The sequence below is a fragment of the Eucyclogobius newberryi genome, unplaced genomic scaffold (genome assembly GCF_026437365.1).
Source record: "Eucyclogobius newberryi isolate DKJ021-1_F unplaced genomic scaffold, fEucNew1.0.hap1 SCAF_10, whole genome shotgun sequence".
Taxonomy (NCBI): Eukaryota; Metazoa; Chordata; class Actinopteri; order Gobiiformes; family Gobiidae; genus Eucyclogobius; species Eucyclogobius newberryi.
Genome location: NW_027315724.1, coordinates 15631854 through 15658284, shown reverse-complemented (window position 1 = coordinate 15658284; position 26431 = coordinate 15631854). Strand labels below are relative to the sequence as shown.

General features: G+C 40.5%; 1 protein-coding gene across 2 annotated transcripts in view; it reads left to right on the top strand.

The window, feature by feature from the left end:
- pde2a (phosphodiesterase 2A) overlaps positions 1 to 26431 on the top strand; it is a 181817-nt gene that overhangs the window by 112264 nt on the left and 43122 nt on the right. The window lies entirely within an intron of this gene.

The following is a 26431-nucleotide window of genomic DNA, read 5'->3' as shown; positions in this document are numbered from 1 at the left end:
TTCCAGCTCTAGAATATGATTATATTAAGTGTATATGCAATGTGACAATAATCTAAATGGTGATCCGGCTCAAAAGAAATCTGTGCATGTTCTGCCCACCCATCGCCCACACCTAGTTGTAATCCTATCCATAGCCCCCAAATAATGTAAAGTGTTGGATTTTTCTTTTCAAATATAGAAATACTGATTAAGCAAGTGTTAATCTAAACAAAAACAAAAAGAAGATGACTACAACATCTGTATGTGACACTCCACGAATTGATGAAAAAGCAAAACGTTGAACAAACTCATTTTCTGCTTGACATAACATGAATTACTTTGAGTAAAAAAAAAATAAAAAAAAAGGGCGATTATGTTCTCAGCTCGTTTCTGGAGCAGTTTCATCTGCCGTGCAATTATTTGTGATGAGTCCAGCAGAAAGCATCGATGAAAACGCAGGATGTTTCTTTTTGTGCAATTGTTTGGAAGTCATTTTAATTTTGCCATTCTTCAAATACATTTTTGTTATGTTTTATTACTATAATTGCACTCGTTAACGTGTCATTTTAAGAACCGTCAATTGCTTTGACTTTTCCGGTTGATATATTTTTTCTTAATGAATCAGTTAAGCCACATTTATTTGCTTGCATTGCTAAATTCTACTCTCAAACGTTTCACAAGTACCATCGTGTTAAATATATGTCTTCCCAAGTACCACCAGTGCTAGCCTAATGCAGACAGATTTCCAATGCATTGCTAAAACATATGAAACGTGTCTAATTATAATGTTACTGGCGACAGAGAAGGGGAGGGTGGGTGGTATGACAGAAAAAGGGCACCTGTTACAGTTAGTCATCTCTCAGTAACCTTAGTAACGGCCAATAGAGATGTAAAATGGCCGTCACCTCGGGGAGAATGTGCAGGGAGGGATGATGGATGTCGTTATGGCAGCAGGTTGAACTCAGGATACGAGTGTTTGGCTGTGGGAGTGTCAAAGTAAGAAATCAAGGCTAAGGCGGGACTTAATCAATGCGAGTGGTGGAGCATTCTGTTGGATGTACGCTTGTTATGTACAGCAGAGGTTGTCAAACTCTGCTATAGGTGATTGTGGTTAAGACAAAATTTGGCTCTGATTAAGGACGTGTTCATACTTGATCCGATTGAAGCGAACTCTGCAGCGCTTCGATCTACGCCCTGGTTTTTGTGGAGTTGTGAACGTGTTATGAACCAGATTTGTTCCAAACCAGATTCACACATTTTTTTTCATTTGAAATCAGAGGTTTGAGTGCCGTACACTTCCAGCCCCACAAAGATCAACCGAAAGACTGCTACGGATGTCAAGATTATTTGGTTAATCAATAATTGTGATTTATTTTGGTCACAATATAATCGTAAAAACAAAGAGATTTGCATAAGTTGATTTTTAGAATAATTATTATTTCGAAAAATGACTAAATTAAATCTTTTTTAGTTCAATTAAAAGACATTTAACAACATTTGAAGCAAAATAAATCCTTTCTGCTTTCTCAAAAAAGTAAACCTAAATGTAAAGTGCTTTTATTATCTTGCTGTTTATGTCATATTGATAGTTCAGAAAGTTTGATTTAATAAAACAGGTCACATGATGAAGAGCGGCAATGTGTTAAGAAGACAAGAAGTTAAGAAAATTAAGCATTTTATTGTTGTTTTGGTCATGATGTCAACAATCGTGAATAAGCGTTAACATTTGAAATTGTGACATTCTTAGAGACTGCATAGATGAGGCTGTGACAGAATAAATACAAGGAATCGCTAAGGAAGGAGACGTATGATTTCCATCCCTCTGCGTATCAGTGTCAGCTCCAAACATTCATTTCATAAAATATTAGTGAGGTAAAGATTCAGTCACAATTCACAACCTACTGTACAGTTTGATTCATCACGATTCTGTCTCGATTAGTAAAATAATGAAAAACGTCAAAAACAGCGAAATAGTTCATTTAGTCTTCTAAGTATTGTTATTGTAATTGATAACAAGTAAATTGCACGACTTTAATGTAATGTTTATGGCATTTGTTTTTCTTTCACATAGGGCTTAATACAGGCTCTCCCTTTTATTTGACTGAACTTTAATTATTTCTCTTCCTCATATGGGGTGAACAGCTTGATGTAATTAGCCTGTGCTGATCATATTTCACGTGTAACCTTTTTGCATAAACAAGTGTTTCTACATCTTTTGGTGAAATGATTTGCCAGATTTACTTGTTGAAAACACTTACACGGCGTTGACCACCGTCTGCTTTTTCCGTGCGCTCACTCTGTCCCCGCGCAGTTCTCTTTCCCCCTGTGAGCGTGTGTGTCCGTGTGTGTCTGTGTGTGTACGTGTGTGAGCGTGTGTGTCTGTGTGTGAGCGTGTGTGAGCGTGTGTGTCTGTGTGTGAGCGTGTGTGAGCGTGTGTGTCTGTGTGTGAGCGTGTGTGAGCGTGTGTGTCTGTGTGTGAGCGTGTGTGAGCGTGTGTGTCTGTGTGTGAGCGTGTGTGAGCGTGTGTGTCTGTGTGTGAGCGTGTGTGTCCGTGTGTGAGCGTGTGTGAGCGTGTGTGAGCGTGTGTGTCTGTGTGTGAGCGTGTGTGTCCGTGTGTGAGCGTGTGTGAGCGTGTGTGAGCGTGTGTGTCTGTGTGTGAGCGTGTGTGAGCGTGTGTGAGCGTGTGTGTCCGTGTGTGTCCGTGTGTGTCCGTGTGTGTCCGTGTGTGAGCGTGTGTGTCCGTGTGTGTCCGTGTGTGAGCGTTTGTGAGCGTGTGTGTCCGTGTGTGTCCGTGTGTGAGCGTGTGTGTCCGTGTGTGAGCATGTGTGAGCGTGTGTGAGCGCGTGTGTCCGTGTGTGAGCGTGTGTGTCCGTGTGTGTCCGTGTGTGAGCGTGTGTGTCCGTGTGTGAGCGTGTGTGAGCGTGTGTGTCTGTGTGTGAGCGTGTGTGAGCGTGTGTGTCCGTGTGTGTCCGTGTGTGAGCGTGTGTGTCCGTGTGTGTCCGTGTGTGAGCGTGTGTGAGCGTGTGTGTCCGTGTGTGTCCGTGTGTGAGCGTGTGTGTCCGTGTGTGTCCGTGTGTGTCCGTGTGTGAGCGTGTGTGTCCGTGTGCGTGCAGCGCCTCTCGCTCAGTGCGCGCCGCTCTCAAACACAGAAGAGGAAGTTTAAAGCGTGGTGAATAGTATCTGACTTTCCTCCCAACCAATGCCCGTTTAGCCCTGGTTTGAAATTTAGTTTAGTTCTTGCTCTTGTTTGGCTCTGTCCTCGTTTATATTTGGTTTAGCCCTTGAATCTAGTTTGGTTCTGACGGGTGCGTACCTCTATTACCTATGTTCCCCGGTACCTTGTTCCCCGGTACCTTTTCCCCACCTTTTCTATGAATGGGGGAACTACGCTGATACTAACATAGGGTACTGGTTCAGGTTCCACAGCCCCAAAAGTTGTGCATAAATGTATGGTTCTACAGCATAAGATATAGCAGCATATAACCCTAACCCAAACCCTAACCAAGGTCGTGGGGAACATTGGGTTGACCCCAGTTCTGACCATGGTTTAGCCCTTTTTTAGCCCTTGTTTAGACCTTTTTTGCCACTGCTATTAGTATTTAATTAAAACACGCAAATCAATTTAAGTACAAGCACTCAACCCGTACAATACTACTATGTAAATAATACATTTTCTGCCGTTGAAATCCACATCTGTTTGCCTGCTCCTCTCCTCCTCCTCCTCCTCCTCCTCCTCCTCCTCCTCCTCCTCCTCCTCCTCCTCCTCCTCCTCCTTCTCCTCCTCCTCCTCCTCCGCTCTTCCTCCTCCTCCTCCTCCTCCTCCTCTCCTCCTCTCCTCCTCTCCTCCTCCTCCTCCTCGCACCAGCGCGCCCCGCCCTCCTGGCGTGGGTGTTGTACTGTATTAGTAGTGGCTCCTGCGCTGCTCAACCTTTCTCGACCCATGAATCACTGCTAACCTCCCGTGACTCACTACCCAACAATATGCAAATCTTTTACATAACAAGCCAATCTTCCAGAGCCTGCTTTTAAAATTCAGCATATTTATAGTCAACGTCCCCAAACAGCCTGTGGAGCGGATTGAGCAGGACCTCCTACTGTCAGACGGTTTCCTCCTCCTGAGCGAAGGAAATCGTAGCAGTTTTTTTTTTTCTTTTTTTTTCTGTTTGGAAGAAAACTCTATTGCATATGCATATTGGTGATTATAGAATTGTATGAATATGAAAATGAGGTAAACTGTCTTGCCCAATTGTCTATCTAATGCAGATGAAGATATAAAAGCCTGGAGAGGAGCTGGAGGTGGGTGTAAATTAGGTGTTAGTATGAGTGAAAGTACAAGAAAAGATCTAGCGATGTAATTTGAACAATTTCACTGTAAGGAATTCTTTTGTTTGAACAATACAGTGGTTGGATAATTGAAACGTGTGCGCAAAAACGTTATGCATAGGTAGCAAAATACTGTGAAATACCATTAGTACGTACTGTATGTAATGCTGCATTAGTAGTGTTCATCTAAACTTCAAAGTCTGTAAAGTAAAGTGGTTTGATGTGACAAGAAGGGCACCTGGCTTAAACAGCATAAAATAAAATCACTATTGTAACATACACAGAAAGAAAATGTTGTGCAGTGTGATTGTTTTCCTTCTAAAATTTGAACAAACTTATATGTATTTTAATGAATAGTACAGTATGTAACGTTTTAGCCAAAAATAGACGATCAAGCTGTTAAGCAGGTGACTTTTCCCCTCCAGAAAATGACAAAATGTGACTTTAATCTGTGTTTATTTGAATAAGCTCATAGAAACATTAGGACATTTTTAACAAAGAAATCATTAAATTCACTGTTGGGTAATCTCTTTTGACACGTTAAATTGGTTTTGTCCAGTTTTACTTTTCTCCCAAAATACCAAACGACCACACATTTGAACGGGGTTTGAAGATAATGCCGTTTGGATGGGTTTATTTATGTGCATATCTTTGACTAAACGGTTTTATCCTCAAGTGCAGGAGGCTTGTTTGCTTGAGTCCTCCAGTGAAGCCTGTAGTCACTGACACTTCCAGTCACGGGTTACTGCAGCAGATGGAGCCCGCGCTGGGACTGGATCATGCACTCAACAATTATGCACCAAGTAATGATATTTTTACAGTGGAAAAAAAAAGGAAGAAAAAAGAAGCTATGAAAAATCAATAAAGTTAAGCCACTTTCTGAGCGGAAAAATGTCTTGCAGTTCCAAATGCGAAGAGCAGAGCAGGTTCATCATTCACTTCATTGTTTTTGATCCCTTTAGCCTGACTCCGTTTGTCTCAGGTCACTCCCGGTAACATTCCAACTCTGCTCCAAAATAATCATTGCAATTTGTTCAAAAGAGCCAGTTACAAAGTGCTGATTTGATTATACATTTCAAATCTTTTGTGATATTTGGAAATCCATCAATGTTTAAAGCTGATTCTTCTTCTTCTTATTAAAACTAGTATGAAAATCTAGATAATTAATCAGGGCAAAATTTGATATTTACTGAGCGAGTATAAAACTAAATGGTAAAGTACTCTACCATTTAGTTAGTCTAAAGTACTATTTTTTCTTCAGAACGGAATAGAGTTGGAAATTTTAGCATCGTAACATGAATACACACTAATACATATTTGGCTTATTAAAATGATGTCAGTATGAATCTCTGGTCAATGATACGTGTAATAAATGCAATATCAAAATTCCATGGATCATCAGTATTTAAAATGTATGTAGATTTATAGAGATGGAATCATGAATATTTGTACAGGTAAAATACACATAGCACTGCAGGTCAAGAAGTGATGTAACAAAGTGTTTTATGAGGTAGAAATAGTGTTAAATTGAGGCAGATGGATATTTGTGTTTAAATAACTTGAGAAAACAGTGAGGCTAATGAATATGGAAACATTAGCGCTATAAAGTAGGCTAGGCCATCAACGGGGAATAGCTGAATTATGAATACAACAATAATGGTTGGTTCCAGATGACACATACAGTCTGCACACTGGCGGCAGGATCAAAGGCAGTGTAGTGACTTGTAAGCGACAGCGCAATCGCAAAGTTTAGTGCCTCGTCCTCTGACACATCGGAGGAGAGAAGCAGACTGGTATCTTGGCAACAACCACCAACTCCTCTAACACCGAAGGATGGACGGGATACAAGGCAGAGATGTACGACTAACGGCCCGTGTTGCCATGGCATGTGTCTGCTGTCAACTTAACCTCCTCTGGTCCGTCCCACACTGCGGTCAGGTCAAATGTACGAGCTCAAGCTGTCACAGAGCACAAGTTCAACGTCATTAGGCTGGTCCTGGCCAACTTTGGAGTAAAAGGACATCGGAACATGTCGGCAGGCTATTATGAGAAACAGCAGGGTCTAGCTGCGGCCGTGGTCAATATATTATTGTGTAGATTTATGGTGGGGCTGGATCGAAAATACATTGACTTGTGAAAACTAATGGTTGTAGAAAAAACACACAAACACACACACACAATTCTATTTATTCTATTATTATTATTATTATTATTATTATTATTATTATTATTATTATTATTATTATAGATATACATTCTCCTTATTATATACATTATTTATATTTGTAAATGATAAATTACAGCAGTAGCTTTGTATTGTAGAGAATCCATGATATTTGTGAGTTCACAAACACTTGTTGCAATTGGGCCACAGTCACCAGTGGGATGGAAATTGGACCAGTTACAGGGCGGCACTGTGGTTTGCTTATTTCGCTGTTGTGATGCTTTGCCAAATCAGCGTGAAGTATTCGTCAGAACGTTTCTCCAAATGCTGTCAGCGAGAGCCGTCACAGATTGATCATGTGTGGAACTCAAATCAAGAGCTCTGCACATTTCAGGCTGGATTCTGGCAGGTTAGAAAGGTTCACTAGCAAGGACCACGACCCCAGCTACGAGGCAAAGTGTTTATTGGCATGCGAGAAACATGAACACAAATGTACAGAAATGGATGCCGTTTTGGGGCTTCTGGCTCCCGGGCCTCGATAACCCCATCTAGGAGATAAATTAGAATAATTATAACACTTAAAAGAGGGTGGGAGGGAGGGGCACGACGTCATGAACACAGGTGTATGTGATCTGGATGCTTAAATAGTGTAGCCGCAGGAAGGGACGTGGTCCTGCTCCCGAACTTAAGATAACAAATTTATCTTAATTTATTGGTCTGTCAACATGACATGTTGTTGTTTCGTTGGTGCAAGACACCTCAGGGCGTCTGTAGGTGAAATAATGTTTGCAAAGCTTTTATTAATTGGTTAATTGGAGTGGTTGTAGAATGGAAATGTTCACAATCTGTATCTGTATTTGGAAAAACAACAATAATAAATAATTTGAACACATTTGGAATCACATTGTTTATAGCTACTTATATAGCAGAAAAGAGACTCCACAATAACTGACAAAGTGCAACACTCACGGAGCCTGTAGCACAGACATGGAACAGCAGATAAAGAAAACAAATTCAAAACTCTCTCTGTGTTAGTGTTGTAATTTGGCGATGTTTAGTTTTAACTTAAACAGTGAGACAAATGCACCGCTGATGGGGTGCCCTGCAGTATCTGAAAAACATGAAAATCTAATGACACACGATCTTTACCAGTGTTGTTTTTGTAAATGGAAAGCAATCGTGGTGTGACAAAACCTATTATAGCATGAGTCAGATTCACTTCCTCAGATATGAAAATAATCCAAATTCTTAATTTGGATATGTTACGCCTGTTAATACAAGGTGTAAATAAGTCTTTTGTGTGTTTATTTGCGTAGGAGCTCAGAGCTTTTCCTCGTGTGGGAGTGAGCATATGTGCATTTGACCCACTGTCTGAGAATGGCCTAAAACCAGTTTTGAATAGTCCGCCTGAAGATCATGAAAATACAAATGCTACAACAATCTTGACGCTACTTTTGACCATTATTAGATGTTTTGGAGATAAAGCCAGCATGAGATGGTTTGGACATGCCCAGAGGATGAATTTAAGAGTAAACGGCTGCTGAGAGCTGCAAGAAAAAAGGGACTGAATGGTAGATTTAGGATCGTCAGGTATAGGTACAGTCGTGTATTGCTTTGCTTTCTTGAGCTCCAGTTTAATGCCACTCTTCTTAACGTCATAAACAGCGTGGGTGTAGCACTGGTAGGCCCATGTAGGTTTAAAGGCCACATACCTGCATCTCTCTGTGAGTATAGTTTTGTGTATCTGGTATCTTAATCCTCCCTGTCAAAATGATTTTACAGGCCACGCTCATCTCCTCCAGTCTTCTCGAACAGAGGAAGACAGATTAGTCACACCTCCTCCACTGCCGCCTTTATTCTCTCTTCCACAAGTGTGTGTGTGTGTGTGTGTGTGTGTGCGCGTGTGTGTGTGTGTGTGTGTGTGTGCGTGTGCGTGTGTGGGCCCGGCGTTTACGTAAAGCTCCATTGAAAAGGGAGGAGAGTCAAAGCCGAGAGTCCTTGGCAGCAGAATGCGATGGGTGTTCAATGGAGCGTTTTTTGCAGAACTGACCCCGCCATAATGAGTTTTATGTACAAGTGCGCATATCTTCAGCGCTACATGGAGCTGCACAGATATTCAGAGCTTTCAGTTAAGGCTGGAGAAGCTTTCACACACTAATGTGGGCACATAGTGTTACTGTAAATGTACTGGACTGGGCTGAAATGTCCATGTTTACGCGTGGCTCTTTTGCTATTACTTGGTTAAAGTGTGAGTGCAACTATGTTAATTTGTTTAACTCCCATGATGATAAAATGCCCTTTTGTTTTAATTGTACATTTACAGAAGTGATAAATGTACTTTTTCAACATTCTATGCCATACAGGAAAACGTTAAACATATTAAGCGACATTAAAGCCTAAATATGTTTGGAAACCTTAGTGGTATTTCATGTCTAATCATTTAAAATAATGCATGGATAATGAGTAAAAGTAGTTCTGCTTAAACTAGCCTTAAACAATAGCTGATTTTTTTTTTTTAAGTGAAGCAAAGGTTAATTGAGGATGTAAAAGAAACATCGGAACACAAGAGGATAGTCACAAAACAAAGCGTTTTGAGCTTGAACAGAAAAAACATTGTTCTTCTATTCTAAAAAGATGGATCACACAAATGTGTCATCAATGTCAAACAAAACTCGACATTATCATATGATTCTAATTAGGTCTGTGCAATTAATCAAATTTGAAACGAATTGAGATCCAATGATTTGCTTAGGAGTTTTGGCAGGTCTACAGCCAATCCTCTCCCAGTAAAACAAGCAGTTTGGAGCAGAAATTGCAAGTATTTTTTCTGTTAAAATGCAATGATTAACTTGTTTTTGAGAAGAAAACATAAAACCAAGATCATATAAAGACTTTGTTTTTTTTTGCTCAACCCTAATTCAAATCTCATAAAAGACAGTTTAGTACAATCTGAGACCTTAAAATGAAATGTCCAAATGTTTAGTTGAAATACACTTACAGTTAACAAACCACACTGATGCTAATGACCAGGATCAACTTATTATTAATATCATTATAGCTGTTGCACTGAATAAACAAGGAGTCTCACTGACGTATCTATTGTGTAACTCATGCGTGTGTCTCTTAATGTAATGTGCACACCCAGCCTACGCCCACACGCGCTGAAGACACACTAGCGCACTGTGCATTAGACATTTAAAAGATGCATGAGATAAGTATCCTCGCCCATGGCCTCGGCTCCTGCGGTGACGAAGGACTGCGCTCTTTCTGTGCCCACATTTGCCTTGATAACAATAATTAGTTTGAGATTCACACCAGGCTATTAATTACCTGCCACGTTCAGCTGTTTGAGCGGTGTGTGCGTTAGTGTTACATATAATCAGCAGGCACAAGTGCAGGGGTCAACAGGAAGTGAGAGCGTTTCCTACTGTTGTGGAAGTGTGTGTGACGACCCCTGACCCCAGAATCAGGGCAGCGCCGTAACCCTTGAGTGTCATGGAAGTGAGCTGTTTGTTATTAGAATACGAGTATAGATTGATTGACTATTTCACTTCAAAACCCTTTACTATACAATTTAAGAGGAATAGTAAAGCAAGCCAAGAATTGTACCGTGTAAGAAGTACATATTGCGCTATGGCAAAACGTATCATTCATTCGTAATAAAATGGTGTGATTCTGTTCTGTTCTTGATATATTGTGCTTGTTTAGCATTTAGCAATATATATAATTGCAGCTTTTTGATTTTTGTGGATAAAAACTGCTTTCAATTGCCATGACCTTAGCAAAAATTCAAACTACATTCTGTAATGTTTTTCAAAATACGTATTCATAATGTTGTATTGCCGATGTCAAATAGATTACCTTAAAGTTGTGCTAACAGACTTTTCTTTTCTTTTCATGTCCTGCCCTGCCTGTTTTTCCATGCTCTGGGTTGTTCATCCTGAAGGTAAGACAGTAAATCACACCTCCAAACACGTGCTCGCTTTGGAACAAAAAACATTCATATTGCAGTGTTCATAAGCAGCTTTAGAACAGAACGATTGCTTTTGGATGCAGTAAAATGTCAGAATTCATTTTTCAGCACTAACACTGGTGAGGAAGTGGAGATTTGAAGGGGGTGGACAGAAGGGCCATCATATTTGCCGCTCTCAGACATTTTGGCTGTGACGGCTTGTCCGTGTTGCCATAGCAGCACGGCCACATACCAGCTGGCTGAAGGGGACAAGCACACGCTCCAAAACATTCTCTTCTACAGAATGAATATTGGACTTAATAATAACACACATTTGAAACACTTTTCTAGTGAGATGCAAATGAAGCAATTATTGTCAAAGTGCAGTTTAATAGTGGATGAAATGCTTTGACTATTGGACTGTTGCCTCAAATGCAACATGTTAACTTGTGGGCAAAAGATGAGTTATTAGTTAGTGGCAGTTGGAAGTCTAAATAGTCACCACATTTGGCAAGCTATTGTAAGTCTGTTTTGTTTTATCAAAACATCACAAGTTTGTAGCAGGAAAACACAGGCCTTGGAATTACCTTTCAGTTGTAACCAAATAATATATATGATCTATATTTGAAACGTGATAAGGGTAAAGTCTCCGCTACATTAGCCCTTCTGTCCGTAAATGTTGACAGTATTGTTGGTCCACACCCAAAACAATCTTCTTCAATCTAGAAAATCTAGTTGAAAACTAGTAATAGTTTTTCAAGTCAGAAACTCCCAGAAGGGAGGAGTGTCATGAAGCCAAAACACAGTAGGAGAACTGCAGTAGAACAGTGGGTCATGATTGACCCTCACTTAGGTGTAAACAACTGGGCCAGTGCGTATTGATCTGCATGATTGTACTGTCGAAATGCCTCCAGCCTTTGCCCAATTGTTGAATTAGCAATTAGAGCCACACAAGCTCAGATTGCCCTGCCAATCAGGCTGCAGTTGATACGGTCTATTTTCGTTGTACTTCTTGGTGTACACTTTGTGTGAAGTCCACTTAGCTGAAACAAATCAATTGACTCTTAAAGGTCCCATAATATGCAAACTCGACTTTTGGGAGTTTTTAACCTTCTATTAGTGTTAGTTGTACCTCAAAACAACCCCCAAAGTATCTTTACCCGGGAGGGGTTTTCTGAGAGCACGCACAGTGGTGGCCAATGGTGGCCAAGTGTTTCTGTCTCCGCCCAGATCTTATTATACTTCCATGATCTGTATAAGCAGGATTTACATCAGACCTGCATTTGTGTCTTCCCTCGAGAGTTTTGTACAAAAAAAGTTTTTAAAGTCTATTCAAAAGACACGCTCGCCGAACCAGAACACGTCATCAGCTGAAGCAGCGTTCGTTTCTCTTCCTTTTGCTTTAAACGCATATTTCTTTCCCGAAATTCCTTGATGATACCACAACCGATTGACTTTAACCATGGCGCACAGAGCGGCGAGGGACGCAGTAAAGAAGTGGGGAAAGAGCCAAGAGTGAGGCATTGTCATTTCTGAGTAGGTAAGTTGATTGAAAAGATGCGTGCTGTATTATGTGATGAAGGTTTCACAGCACAAAATATCATCATTAATGTCCTTAGGGTAGACTTTGAAACAGGAAATATAGCAAAATATGGGACCTTTAACCTCAACTTTTAGCTGTATTCTCTCATTTACCAAATTGTTTTGACATGTTATTACAAAAAGGCTTTATTATGAATTATTTTTGATAATATTCTGCCCACATATGCAAAGTGGGCAAATGATTTCAAACTGGTTAGTATTTCGCAGCAGGAAACCACAAATTTGGAACCCAGAAAATTATCTACAATTTTCTATTTCACCAAATTTCTTCTACATATTCCCCCAAAACTATCATCATCTGACTGAACACACTCATATCCCATCTTTTTTTTGGAAAATGTGTTGCAGAAAATGTCTGCATGCACACCGAACCCTCCAGGAATTCTCCAAGCAAGCCTCACCTCCACCGTTCCTACTTTAAATCAGCTGTATTAGCACTGAAGGGGCGACGCATTATCTGTGACAGGTGCCACTAACCTTGCTGCACCTTTGTCTTTGCCAGTTCTCTCTGCTTTCTCTAACCTTTCCCCTCCATTCGATCTCGTGGCCTGGGCCATATATTTTAATCCCACGTTTCATCAGGCCTTCAGCTCTCCCCATATGTCTTTTAATTCTCCCTGACACCTGCACCCAGCCACAAGCGCTACGTTTATCAATCACTCCGGACCATCTATTTTCACCTGCTACTCTTTTGTAACTCGTCCTTTGGTCTTCTTTTACTTCTTGTCCCACTTTATCCAATCCAGGGATGTTGGTTTTGCTCCTGTGTGGTTTTTGAATTGTTGTTTTGATAGGAATAAACAGATGGAATTAGAGGGGAGGTGAGAACGGTTACACATGCCTGTTAAAGGGTGCATAGTCCTCATGGTAGTTCCAGCTGTGTGACCAGCAGCGTGACCAAGAGTATTTATTTGTCTTTGTTTGAGCTCTGGCATGATAAATAGGAAACATTTAAATTTTATGTTTTACTTTAAATTGAGTTTCCTTTCTTTCTTTCTTTCTTCCCTTCCTTTTTTTGTTAAAGGGGCTGTACCCATTTTCTTTCATGTAATAGAGTTAAATCTCTTTTGCCCCAGTCCAGTTATATTGTAAAAAACAGCTCTTTTTTGGTGATGATAAGAGCGTTATGCACTGTCTGGATCTGGTTTTATTCTCCACGAAGCAGGAAGTGCACTGTTAACATGCTAGTTGTTGCTGTTGCTGTTGTTAGCTTTATCGTGACAGCCAAACTCACTCAGTTGTGAAAGTGCTCATAAACTAAACACGTTTAATAATTAGCCTTCTAATTATTAAACGGGAAATGCAATTAACTACTTTTTTTTTTCTTCTTTTTTTTTGTATTACATGAATATTAAAGTTGCTTGAATGTGATCAAAGTATTCTCATTTCCATAACACTTAGGTCGTTGCATCTCTTTAATACACTGGAGTGTTTATGTACTTAGCTGCTCAATGGACAGTTAAGCACATTAGCCTGTGCACACAGAAGTGGACACACCGAGGTGGACACATAGAGCAAGGTGGACACACAGTTCGAGGTGGACACACCGACACACCGAGGTGGAAACACAGAGGTGGAAACACAGAGGTGGACACTCAGAGGTGGACACTCAGAGGTGGACACACAGAGCGAGGTGGACACAGAGAGGTGGACACTCAGAGGTGGACACACAGAGCGAGGTGGACACACAGAGGTGGACACACAGAGATGGACACAGAGAGGTGGACACTCAGAGGTGGACACTCAGAGGTGGACACAGAGAGGTGGACACACAGAGGTGGACACACAGAGGTGGACACTCAGAGGTGGACTCAGAGAGGTGGACACAGAGAGGTGGACACTCAGAGGTGGACTCAGAGGTGGACACAGAGAGGTGGACACAGAGAGGTGGACACAGAGAGGTGGACACAGAGAGGTGGACACTCAGAGGTGGACACAGCGAGGTGGACACAGAGAGGTGGACACTCAGAGGTGGACACTCAGAGGTGGACTCAGAGGTGGACACAGAGAGGTGGACACACCGAGGTGGACACTCAGAGGTGGACACACAGAGCGAGGTGGACACAGAGAGGTGGACACTCAGAGGTGGACACACAGAGCGAGGTGGACACACAGAGATGGACACAGAGAGGTGGACACTCAGAGGTGGACACTCAGAGGTGGACACAGAGAGGTGGACACTCAGAGGTGGACACACAGAGCGAGGTGGACACACAGAGATGGACACAGAGAGGTGGACACTCAGAGGTGGACACTCAGAGGTGGACACTCAGAGGTGGACACAGAGAGGTGGACAGAGAGGTGGACACACAGAGGTGGACACTCAGAGGTGGACTCAGAGAGGTGGACACAGAGAGGTGGACACAGAGAGGTGGACACTTAGAGGTGGACACAGAGAGGTGGACACACCGAGGTGGACACAGAGAGGTGGACACTCAGAGGTGGACACAGCGAGAGGTGGAAACACAGAGGTGGACACAAAGAAGTGGACACACAGAGGTAGAAACACAGAGCGAGGTGGACACACAGAGCGAGGTGGACACACAGAGCGAGGTGGACACACAGAGCGAGGTGGACACACAGAGCGAGGTGGACACACAGAGCGAGGTGGACACACAGAGCGAGGTGGACACTGGATCTAACCCAGGTGAGCCACAGAGCCATGATTGTAGCTCTCACTTTATCAACACTCCAGCTTGTGTTTGTGCTGCAGAGTTAATGGACCAGGAATAATCTCTGACCCTTATCTTTGCCACCCATTTTATCTATTCTAATACAGTACACATTAATTTGTGTTGTGGAAACTTAAACTCATGAATTAAACAAATAAACAAAAGTTTCGAGTTAAAGGTAGGTTGAGGTCCTGTCTTGCAGTGGTGATTTGGTGCTTAGGCCAGAAAAAATCAATACGAGTTCAGAGGTAAATGCTGCACAAAACATCAATTAGAGCTGCAACGATTAACTGACTAATCATGATTGGTCGGCTATAAAAAATAATCATAGTATTTTGATCATTGTAATTGTTATTTAGACTCTACAGGCGGTAAAACACATAAAAAATACCTTATAACAAAGACAGTGGTATTATTAAATCAAAATGTAAAAAAAACGACAACATTTGATTCATAATAATAAGGTACATTTGTTTGTACATATTCTAGATCTTGAAGTATTCAGTCACCACATTTCAGCCTTTATTTGGTTGATATGTGTATTTGTATGTAGTATTTAAAAAGTCTCAACATACAATAGAAACAACTGACTGACAAACTGAACAGAAGCCAGTCATTTTGGTCCATGTCCAAACTGATAAATGTTTTTTTTATTTTTTTACCTTTTGCCATTCATTGTAAAAATCCCCAAAACAAATTACTGTTTTGTACAGCATTAGAATAGGTGACAAATAGCTGTCACATAAAAGAAAAACGTGCAAGGTGAAATGCATGTTGTCTAAAGCATGAATTAGACATGAATTGTACAAAACCTCAGCACATTCCAGCTCGAAGGCTCTGTTCGGCTTTGACAAGTGGAATAATTCATCTTGACTGACTTAAACAACCCTATAACCTAATGTCGCCAAAGCACATGCACAAACTGTATATGGGCAAATGTAATTATTCTGAAATTCAAAGTCGACTCCTGCTAGTTCCTGATAAGGCTGCCTAAGGCCACATACAAAAATAATATTAGTTTGGACTATTGCAGCGCATATCCTTGTGTTTGCGTCAGTGTGCGTGAGAATGTGTAATTGTGTTATGTTGTGAAGAAGGCACTATTCACTAAAGGGACTATCAATCACTGCTAGTCCAATCAGCTAAGTGAACCTCATCTGGGGCTTGTGTGAAGGCATTTCATTCATTTTCACTGAATCTATTTACACGTTTTGTGGAGTCAGCAACAGACATTTAAATGCCAGATTTACAGTTCGTTGAGCGCCTCCGGCTCTCTGTTTAATAGGAACCAGTGTATGAAACATGAGGGTGAGGAAAGCTGCAATCACTACTGCACCAAGATGCTCTTTAATCATGATATTTAGGCTTTTTTTTAACTGGCTTTATGGCTATAATCATTGTTTTAATATATGCATACTACAATGCCATTTTGATAAAAGTTTAGTTTGTTATTTGTGCTGAATTCTGTTGTATTGTAATGTATGAATAGTCCAATACTACTCCTCTGTCATAAAAAGGAGGAAACTGTCAGCTAGACACACGTGTTTTTCCCCTTCTGCTGTGGATAATGGTGAGATTTGGAGGAGGGTTCGAACAAGAGATGTCTAAATCTAAAGGGTTAGTATTACGATCTGAGACTGTGACCGTACTTTCATTTTCTTTAATTCCTATTATCTACCACATTGCTATTCCAGTTTGTGCCCAGCTTTACAAAATCAAACTTTCTGAATGACAAAATGAAGTAAATGGGACATTAAATACATATACATTTACATTTAGATGTTTTTTTAATTTGTTTTTCTCCTACAATTGTCACAATTATAATGTTTTTGTTCTTACGATTATTTTGTGAACTGAATAGTCACAATTATCAATTAACCTACCGATATATACTGCATAATAATCTTGACATAGTTCAAACAGGAGTTGGCCATCAGAGACCTATTGTCCATCATGTGGATTTGGGCTTGTAAACATTACTCCCATCAAAGACAGGGGGTCACGGGTGAATTAACTTCTGTGACACTCTTAATCTCTCGGCGCTGATGAAGAACAGTATTTGCATAACATCCACTAGAAAAGGGTCAGCAATCAGTTGTATTCATTCCATACTTAAATGTCCAAGGAGAATAGTATTACGTTTTAGTTCAATCCAAAGATACCCAGACGACTTTATACCTACATAAAAATCTCTTTGTGCCAGTTTAAATGAACTCCTTTCCACCTTTTGCACCTGGTTGGGGTATATTCTTCTTTGAGTGACTGTAAGCCCCCCTCGCTCGCTCCCTGTCATGCTCATGGAAGGCTGCTGGAAATGCTTTAGTGTGAAGTGTCGCCAGGGGCGGTGGCTCTACACCCTGTGAGCCGTCTGTCTGTGTGACCTGTGGGACTGCTATTGATTGAGTGTGTGGTGCCCTGTTAGCACTCTTTTAGCTTCATTAGAAATAGGTCCTGCGGTGCACCCTCCTGCCCCCTCCTGCTCCCCCCCGTCAATCATCTTCATCACGCCGACAGTCTTCATCAGATTCTTCGTCCTACAATGCCCTCCTTGCCTCCAGACCCTGCGTCGTCACTGGTATATTCAGAAGGGTAGCAAAGACAAAGCGTTAATGAGTTTTGGCAACTTAATTTGAGACAATGAGCTGTGAAGGACACATGCTTAATGGGGCAAAGCACTGTTTGGTTAAATGAGTCTGGCAGAATTAATTCACCTTAAATGAACGTCAAGGCTAAATAGATATTTCCATTTCGCTGTATTATTTACTATTTTTTATCCAGCCACACTCATTATTCAATGTAACACAGCGTCAACAAAAAAGTATATATAATTTTATACAATAACAAAGAACAATATTTAATGCACAACTTGCCTTTTTGCAAATATAATTACTGGTAGTTATAAAAATGGTTAAAATGATAGTTGAAAGTATTGAGAAAAGTGCCAATTTGAACTCCAGTCTTTTGTGAGTACTTCAAAGCACTGACTCTGGGCATTTGGTCCATTTAGTCGTGTTAACATAAAATTTCCTCTGGGAGAATTTGCATGATCAAGCATTAACTGAGTCAAGTCAAAGGTCGGACTGACTTTGCTATTTTTGTCACTGGAAATAACTCAACAATAATAGCCACGAACACAAGGTGCAAATGGCACAAATTATACAGCGGTGACATTTTAGATTCCCGTTTCCTAATGTTAATACAAAACTACTTCTAAATTATACATGGGCCTGAGTTCTAACCCTAAAAGCTGAGCAAATCCCTTTAAGATCTTTCTTTTAAAATCTCACCAGGGCCTATTGAGGACTTAAAGTCTGCTCTTCCCTGGCTGTCATAAGTGAGATGAAAAAGTGAAGATGATCGCTGTATTTCAAACTAGTATAAAAGGAGTATAGCTGGATTGTTTGTCAAAAGTCTGGCAGCTATATCTATAGCCGGGTCATTGGTTGAGTGACTGCAACAGGGGAGCCGCGCCAATACCCCGACCCTGACACGTCGAGATAAAAGAGCTTGAATGGACTAAACCCTCGACAGTCAGTCTATTGCATTAAAAAAAAACACTCTGGCACAATGCAATGTCCCCATCACCTGCCTCTTGTTGTCTGCTGTGCATTGGTGGTGGACCAGAACGAGGTTGATATTCAAATCGCTGGAGTGTTATGGTGAATGGTAGGAAAAACACACCCACAGCTTGAAAGTTGTTTTTGTTAATGTTCCATTCATGAGTCCTCCTCTGGGATGTTACATTTGTTCCTAGATTATCCAGAGGAGCAAAGTGGCATCAAATTAGCTCATTTCAATTATGGCAGACATTTTGCCCGGTTGTAATAACACTGCCTGGGACAGTTCCATAATATGTTCATAGTATCTGGGTTGTAATCATTTTTTCCTGAATGGTGCTCGAAGCCAAATTAAACAATGCATCGGTGGATTTAATCTGGGTGGTGCTGGTAAGGCTTGAATTGTTGCATAATATACCGGTAATATGAAATACTTTTTATGATACATTTACTGGAAATAGTTTCATTTTGGCAGAATAATTAACACTATGGGAGGTGAGATCATCACAGCTGCCTGGTCCAATTTAGTGAAATTGTATCCTTTTTCCAAAGTGATGATGTTCTCCAGGTGCTTGCCTCGGGGCTTACACCTCCACTCCTGCATTAACTGTTCTCACCTGTTATAGGACATTAAGGGGATTTTAGGAGGAACGTGTGATTAAACTGTCAGTATGATAAACATGAACATTGGAGAGGGCAAACCCCATACAGCAGAACCATGGATACTGTGATTAATATTGACCAGAATAATCATTTTCAATTTAATCTGTTATATCAATATTTAAATGGAACTTGAGAGCTACATACATTAGTGCACAGCCAAAAGCTGATGAACTGAAACATCTCAGAGAGCGGGAGATTACGGCTGATTCAGAACACAAAATTGTTGCTGTTCTTTGAGCTGTTATTTATAGGCTCTGTTTGTCTCACTCTATAGGCTATGTCCCATTCCCTTATATTACGGTAGTATTAGTACAAATGGTGTGTGAGACAAGCTGGACACATTATATTTTATGGAGCCATTAGCAGTAGACATTTCAAACAGGACATCATAGCATGGTTAAAAGCAGAAAAATAGAATATAGGTCCTCAAATGGGCTCTCAATGGAGTCGTGCCTGAAGATGCAGCGGTTGGTGTACAGGAGAAGAACAAAAGAGAAAGTACACAGCCCTGTGGAAGGCCTGTGCTGCTTGTCCAAGTATCCGAGACGTTCCTCCCCAGTACCCTGCCTTCAGTGTGTCAGAATCTACACAGTGAGTGTAGTTTGTATTGAACACTGGTCTAGGTAAAATGTTAACATGAATGATTAAAGATATCAGCTTAAATTTGAGTCTCATATTACGCAAAGCCAACCCTAAAAGTTAAGATAAAAGGTCATGGGAAAGCAGAGAAGAGCTGGTGGAGCCATGGGATGACCCAGTAGACCGAGAGGTGAACTAAGTGTCAAGGATAATGGAAGGTAACACCAGGAGACCGTGCACGCCCATGTTTATGTATATGTGTGTGTGTTCAGCACTGATAAACAGGGAAGTTCCTTAATGGGAGTCAATCCTGGAATTTTGAGCAGGAAACAGCCCTTAAAACAATGGCGTATCACATCTACACAACCACACACATATACACACATAGTATTTATGAGCTATTAAACCATTTTGTGAGCTTGCACCTGGTCACAATACATATTAGAGTGTATCTACTAATTACACCTGCTGGTTAAATACATTTTAATTTTTAATCTGTTTCATTCATGTTTCATTTGTGCCCCAGGTGTGTTCCCTCATGCACACATTCAGACTGGAGGCACTAGTATGGAAAATAAATAAATACAAAAAAATAGACAGCCATTCCAAGCTGGAGACATTTAAACAAAGACATGACATCTTTGTGAAAAAAGTGCATATGTAATTTTTGAGAAGTATCAATACTTTTGGAGCAGTATCAATACTATCAATGTGAATAGCTAACCCATCCCAAGCCAACAGGTAATGGGGAGAGTGGAGCTCCTTTAATCTACTTCAAAATGGTCATCAGCGTTTTAAAAATGAATTTGTATTTGGCACAGGAGGCGACCTTGTGAAAATAGGCAATAGCAATAGACCAGCTTCACTCCAGTCAGCGGCTGCAGCCAGATCCTCTTAGAGGGAGGGAGGGTTGTCCCATTAAAAGAGGGCAGACAACAAACAGATGATAGAGGACAGATTCAGCTTAGATATATGGGGATTATTCATCGATTATAGTCCAATTGACGTAATTGTCATGCATCACACGTGGGTGTGCTTGGAAACAGTAGGGCATGTTAACCAAAGAGCCAAAGATCACTGTTGATCATATAGTGGATCTCACTGAAAACCTCTCTCATTATTGATTTGTGTGTTTGGACTTTAGCTGGCAGCTTATTCTGAAGATGTGACAGGGACACAGCCTTATTAATTTTATTGACAACTGGGACTAAAAATCAATAACTAATAACTAGGTAATCGCTGAACAAAATCCTGGAGCAACTGGATTTATTATCTTATTTTGGGCCAACTTGGCTCCAACTTAAATCTCACTAAACTAAAACCACATTCCCTGAAGAGTCTTTTTCTCATTTCTAGCAGAATCTCAGGGGCCTCCACTGCTCTGAAAGCATTTAGCTTTCCCCCTAAAGTGATATGATAGAACAACCAGCATTCAGATATATATGTTTTAATAATTTGGTATTTTTGGGCAAAAGCACTGAAATGAATTCACTTCAGCAGCAGGGTCATGTGCGGAGATCTGTATCCATGGCAATTTGTTGCTAATATGAGTGTAGTTGCCGTGGCAGCAACAGTTGTCTCTTCCCTTCGTTTAATTTTCTTTGCACATCTGCACCAGCACTTTTCTGACTTTTTCATTTCAAGTTCAAAACAATCATGTATTGGATTGATGAATATCACCTTCCTGGACACCTACAGTTCTTTACATTACATGTTTTAGATTGTGAACTGATGTAGCTTACATTGTACGCCTTTCCACTGCCAAAGCGCACATTCATACTTGAATGGTAAGTTAGGTGTTTTGTCAAAGAGTAGGATAAACTAGGGATAGTTGATCGATCATCTGATATTGTGATATTGCCGGATTTCCCCAGATATTGCTATTGGTCCAAAACTGAAAATTCAGCTGATATTTGGTACCACTATTTTTTCTGCACTGGCCCATCTGTCATTCCCACTTTGTCCTAAGTGCATAAGGTTTGACTTTTTGAGCCAATTAGGCTAAAAAAAAACAAAAAAACATTACACAATCATGCCAGAAATTGTTTTGTATGCCAGATAAATGTTATTATTTTTACAAAAGTGAAAAGTTAATTTGTGAACTATACTATAAGTCAACATCTTTCAGAATCAGATCAGAATTCACAAACATAGGAACTTGTCTTGTTGATTCGGTGCAACATAAAACAATGAACAATTAATTTGTCAAAAAGAGAAACAATTTAAATCTGCTATGGGATAAAAATAACAATAAGCTATGAGATAAAATATAAGAATACATAATTTGTGGTATCTGTAAATATATAGTTGTAGTCCACAACATTAAAACATGTATTAGATATCAGTATTGGCTCAAATTCATATCAGACCTTCCTTAGCATGAACTATGTAAAGATGGAGTTGATGCTACTTATGGTCGAGTGGATAGAACGGATCAAATCTGGCTCTTGACACTGCTCTCCAGTCTCTTACACATTTCATGCTGTAGTGTCTTGTCAAATAAAACCTATGGGCCAAAAATATTCTTTTAAAAATAAAAAGAAAAGATGGAGTTGAACCACCTACAATCCTGTTTAGTAGCCATCTCTTTACAGTGTGAGCCACCCTCCTTAGTAGATTCATCAGTCAGGAATCAAACTAGATAAAATAAAGATAAAATAAGAATAAGGGAATTTAAATTGTCTTGCTTTGACGTACACAGCCATCAAAGCATTGCTAGGACTGAAAGTACAAACTAATGCAGGGCAAACAGCAACGGAGGATGGAAGGGTTTCTATAGGAAGCCGATGCCAAGCAGAGGGTGCGAGAGAGCGAGCGTGTGGGTGTGTGTTCCTGAACAGAGGAGGAGAGATTAAAATAGAACAACAGGCTCATGACGATAGCGTCTCTGTCACACACCTGCTGAGGAGAGGAGACTGCCACACACATAATACAGAATGGGATCTAAGGGCTCCTAAGGGGAGACAGGCATGTGGCACACAGACAAATGTGAACCGTGAGGTTATGTAAAATTCACAAGCTAATGAGCCTGGCAAAGGATGATGAACGTGTCCAATTTTGGTACCCACAAGATTAGCTTTTCTTATTTTAGGTTGTAGTCTGACAGCTTTGGGTATGGATTCAAATTTAAAACATAATATTAACAACCAACATGGTGTTGCACAATGTGTTACATAGAATTTGAAGGACCATGATATTTCCAGCACACAGATTGGCAGTTGTTAACATTTAAAGGGAGGCCAATGGATCAACAAACGATACTCAGCCCCACTAAAATTACAGGAGGCACTTAGCATGTCATTGTGCAAAGGTGGCAATAAAAACAGTGGTGTCTTTGTTAGTGATGTATTCTATTAAGACATTTAAATCAGAACAGAAATAATTAAATAGTCTGACAAATAGGCAGTATTATCTTAGAAATACTGTAATAAGTGTTGAATTTACAGGTGTACTGAAGGCCTGTATTATGCCACACTTATTTTGGGGCATTAAGCAGCACAACAATAACCTCAACAGTCACAGACGAGCAGATCATAAGCACAGCATTAGTGGAAGAAAGACAGTCCCAGGCTGTGAAGTCTTAACCATCAGTGGTGTCATTAGTGCATGGCTAATTGTGGTAATGACAAGCGGCAGCCATTATTAGTGTCCCCAGTCAGAGAGGCTGAGAGAGCAGCAGGGCGCTGACAAACGAGGAGGGAGCCAGGGCACAAAGGACTTGTGTGGATCAGTCATAGGCAGACAAAAGAGACACGAGGGCCAAGTCTATTCATCTACACAGAGAGAGAGAGGACGGCTGCCAACAACACACCACAATACATCAGGTCAGGACTACTTTGCTCAAAAATGCCCTTTGTCATGCATTACATTTTATATCGACATTTAAGTAAGATGCAAAATACATCAAATTCACACAAAATTGGAGAATACTTAGGGCCCGATCAATATGAATTTTTGGGGGGCCGATACGAGGTCAATATAAAAGGAGGTTGGAGGTGCCGGTAGCCGATATAACTGCTGATATATTTAGTCATGTAAAATAAATGGTTTATAGGCAGTTGATTATAAAAAGTGTGTCAGGTTAATTTTAAATGTATTAAGGCGACATTTACTGTTATTCTGTATCTTAAAGGCCAATTTGAGAACTCTCGTCTCCGTACATTTCCGTCTCTTCTGAGTCTTGATCTGTCTTAATTTTGTCCCGTACACTGAGGGAACTATATTATAATAGATCAATGCGCTTAGACACAGGGAAACATGCTGTTCTCATGGGGAAGAGCCAGAACGCGGCTGCAGGTGAGCAGTAGGTGCATCCTATGATTGAGACGTGGCAGGACTAATCGGCAGTCCACGCCACGAGGAAATGAGACTCAGATTTGGCGCCAAAAAATCGTCCATTACGCCTTTAAGAATTTTGAGTGTGTATTGCGTGTATGTTGCAATAAATAATACGTGTAAATTCATGACTCATTTACAAGTCAATGTAAGTCCAGTAAACACGGATATAGCCATAATCACTTTACAGTAGCCAATGAGAGAACAGAGGCAGTGTGTAGCACTTCAGGAGCTAAGTGCTAACTAAAGTATACAAAAGAAACAAAGCATCAAAATGGACACATTTACAACACTCATCAAAATGGACACATTTACAACACTCACCGCTCAGACAGGTCACCTCAGATCACAGCTCTTCACAGATAACATTACTTTTAATCCTGACTTCAAACGAACAGAGGCAACTGTTGTTGTGATTTTGGGCGTTACAAAAAATAAATTGAATTGAATTGAATTGAAAAACGATTGTCTGTAGTGAATATAATCCAGCAGTAGCAGTGTGTGCGAACGTTGGCTGACCACAATCCACTCTCTTCTCCACAATGACACTTTGATCAAAACAAGTCCTATGTTGTCACTGGTTTGGTCCGTGCTGAAGTTCACAAACAGGAGGATCACTCTGGAGAGAGACAATTGTGCTGTGATATATATTGAGGCATTAATCTGGTAGTATTTTTGATCAAATTGTTGTATTCTAGAGAGATTAAGCTTTAAAACCATATGTAACATGCCCAGGTGGAATATTGACCAGAGTTTGGCCAATAGCCGATATTTGCCCACGTCTGTTAATATCAGCCAACCGATATATAGGTTGGGTCCTAAACACTTTCACCATTAGTTACCCAGCAGTTACACCTCTCTTTACTTTCTTACGTTGATTTGGCGAATGCATTTCTATGGACGTGCTGAGCAAAGTTTAGAGGCACTGACTGGTACAAATATAGCCCTCATTCCTCTAAAGGACATGGACACATTAACATGTCTTATAAAACAGAATACCTGCCCCCTGCTGTCCCTGAAGATGATAAACTAGCCTCGCTCTGGAAATTGGCAGATGTTCATTAAAGCAGAAATGTGATTGCTTAGGCCTATCCCACTGGGGTTTGCTCCGTATCAATGGAACAGAATATGTTATGGACACGCTTGTGGAACTTGGCCTGGGGGCTCTGCTAGTCTAATTAACACATGATGTTTTAATAATACCGCCCTAAATGTGATCTGATTGATGATGTGTGGAGTTATAAATGGCCACGCACATACACTGGCAGGGGGACTTTCTCTTCTTCACTCTTTCTTGGCCAATCTCCAAACTCTCTCCCAGCCTCTCTGGGTAAATTGAATATACTTTTTTATAGGATTAGATTTCCATGTTTATTCAGTCAATTACTACCTTACTATTTGTTCTTGCTGTGTCAATAGTGGCTTCCCCGGCTTTGTCTGATCATCACCTTTGTCACCTGTAAAATTCATTAAATGTTCTCTCTTGATTGGACCGAGTTTAATACATTTTCCCCTGGAAGGCTTTATTTGAACTGCAAACTCTAGTTGGCTCATTAAACGTCTTCATGGAGACGCTCCTCCTGCATGTCCTCCCACGCACAAGTTGCATCCACTGACATGTCATTAGTAGACAGAGTAGTATGGACCCCTGCTAATCGGAGATATATATATATCATTTTTATTCCTTACAGTCCCCTTGCCATTTTAGCGATCTGACACAACAACCCGGACCATTTTGGCACTTGCGTCAGCCAAACTGTCCCAATAGTTGGCAGAGGTTCCAATTGTACAGAAAAGTGTGTGTTTAGTGGCAGAGTGGTTAGCTTCTAGGCCATTCTAAGCTGAGGGTTTATTCATTGAATGTTCAGTTAATTTTATTTCTTGTTTTTCTCCATTTTTTAGTCCTCCTTTGAAATTGTTCTTGTTGAGTCTAGGTGTATTCCTGGGGAAGTAAATAAGTAAGTAAATGTGCCTAGATGGGACAGAGAGTCACTTTCTTTCTATTGGTTGTATTGTATTTTGCCATGAAAATTCACAAATGTTGAACCTGTTTATGTCTAATAGTGACTGGACCCTAGAACTCACTATATTACAACACAAATCTGCATTTTAACCATATTAATTTGAGCTACCCCTCACCTGTCTTTAATATAGAGTGTTGTGACATTCAACACCCACCAATAATCAGAAGTAACCACAAGTAAAACCACAATAGCAGGTCTTAAAATGCTTAAGTCAGTTTTAAATGCACATTTCCCAGTTCAGTTCTGGTTTGAATCTGCTTCAGACTTGGTTTAGTCTGTTTTTTGTTCAGATCCCGGTAATACGTGAATGATATATGATTATATTTGTATGTGTAAGTGATTGTTGTTATGAATCATTTTAGAATTGCTGATCTAGAACAGATAGATAGATAAATTGTTGTAAGTTAAGGTGGTTTGACAGGATTTTCTTTGACTTTCTCTGGATTCTGGCCTGCCTTCATGGCCTGGCTGTATTCTACAGTGCATGTGTCTCCAGTATGTTAGTGATGCTACTGGAGACCCGGCTCTGTTGGAATAACAACCAGGACCAAATGCATCAGACCAGGCCCACAACACCTCCT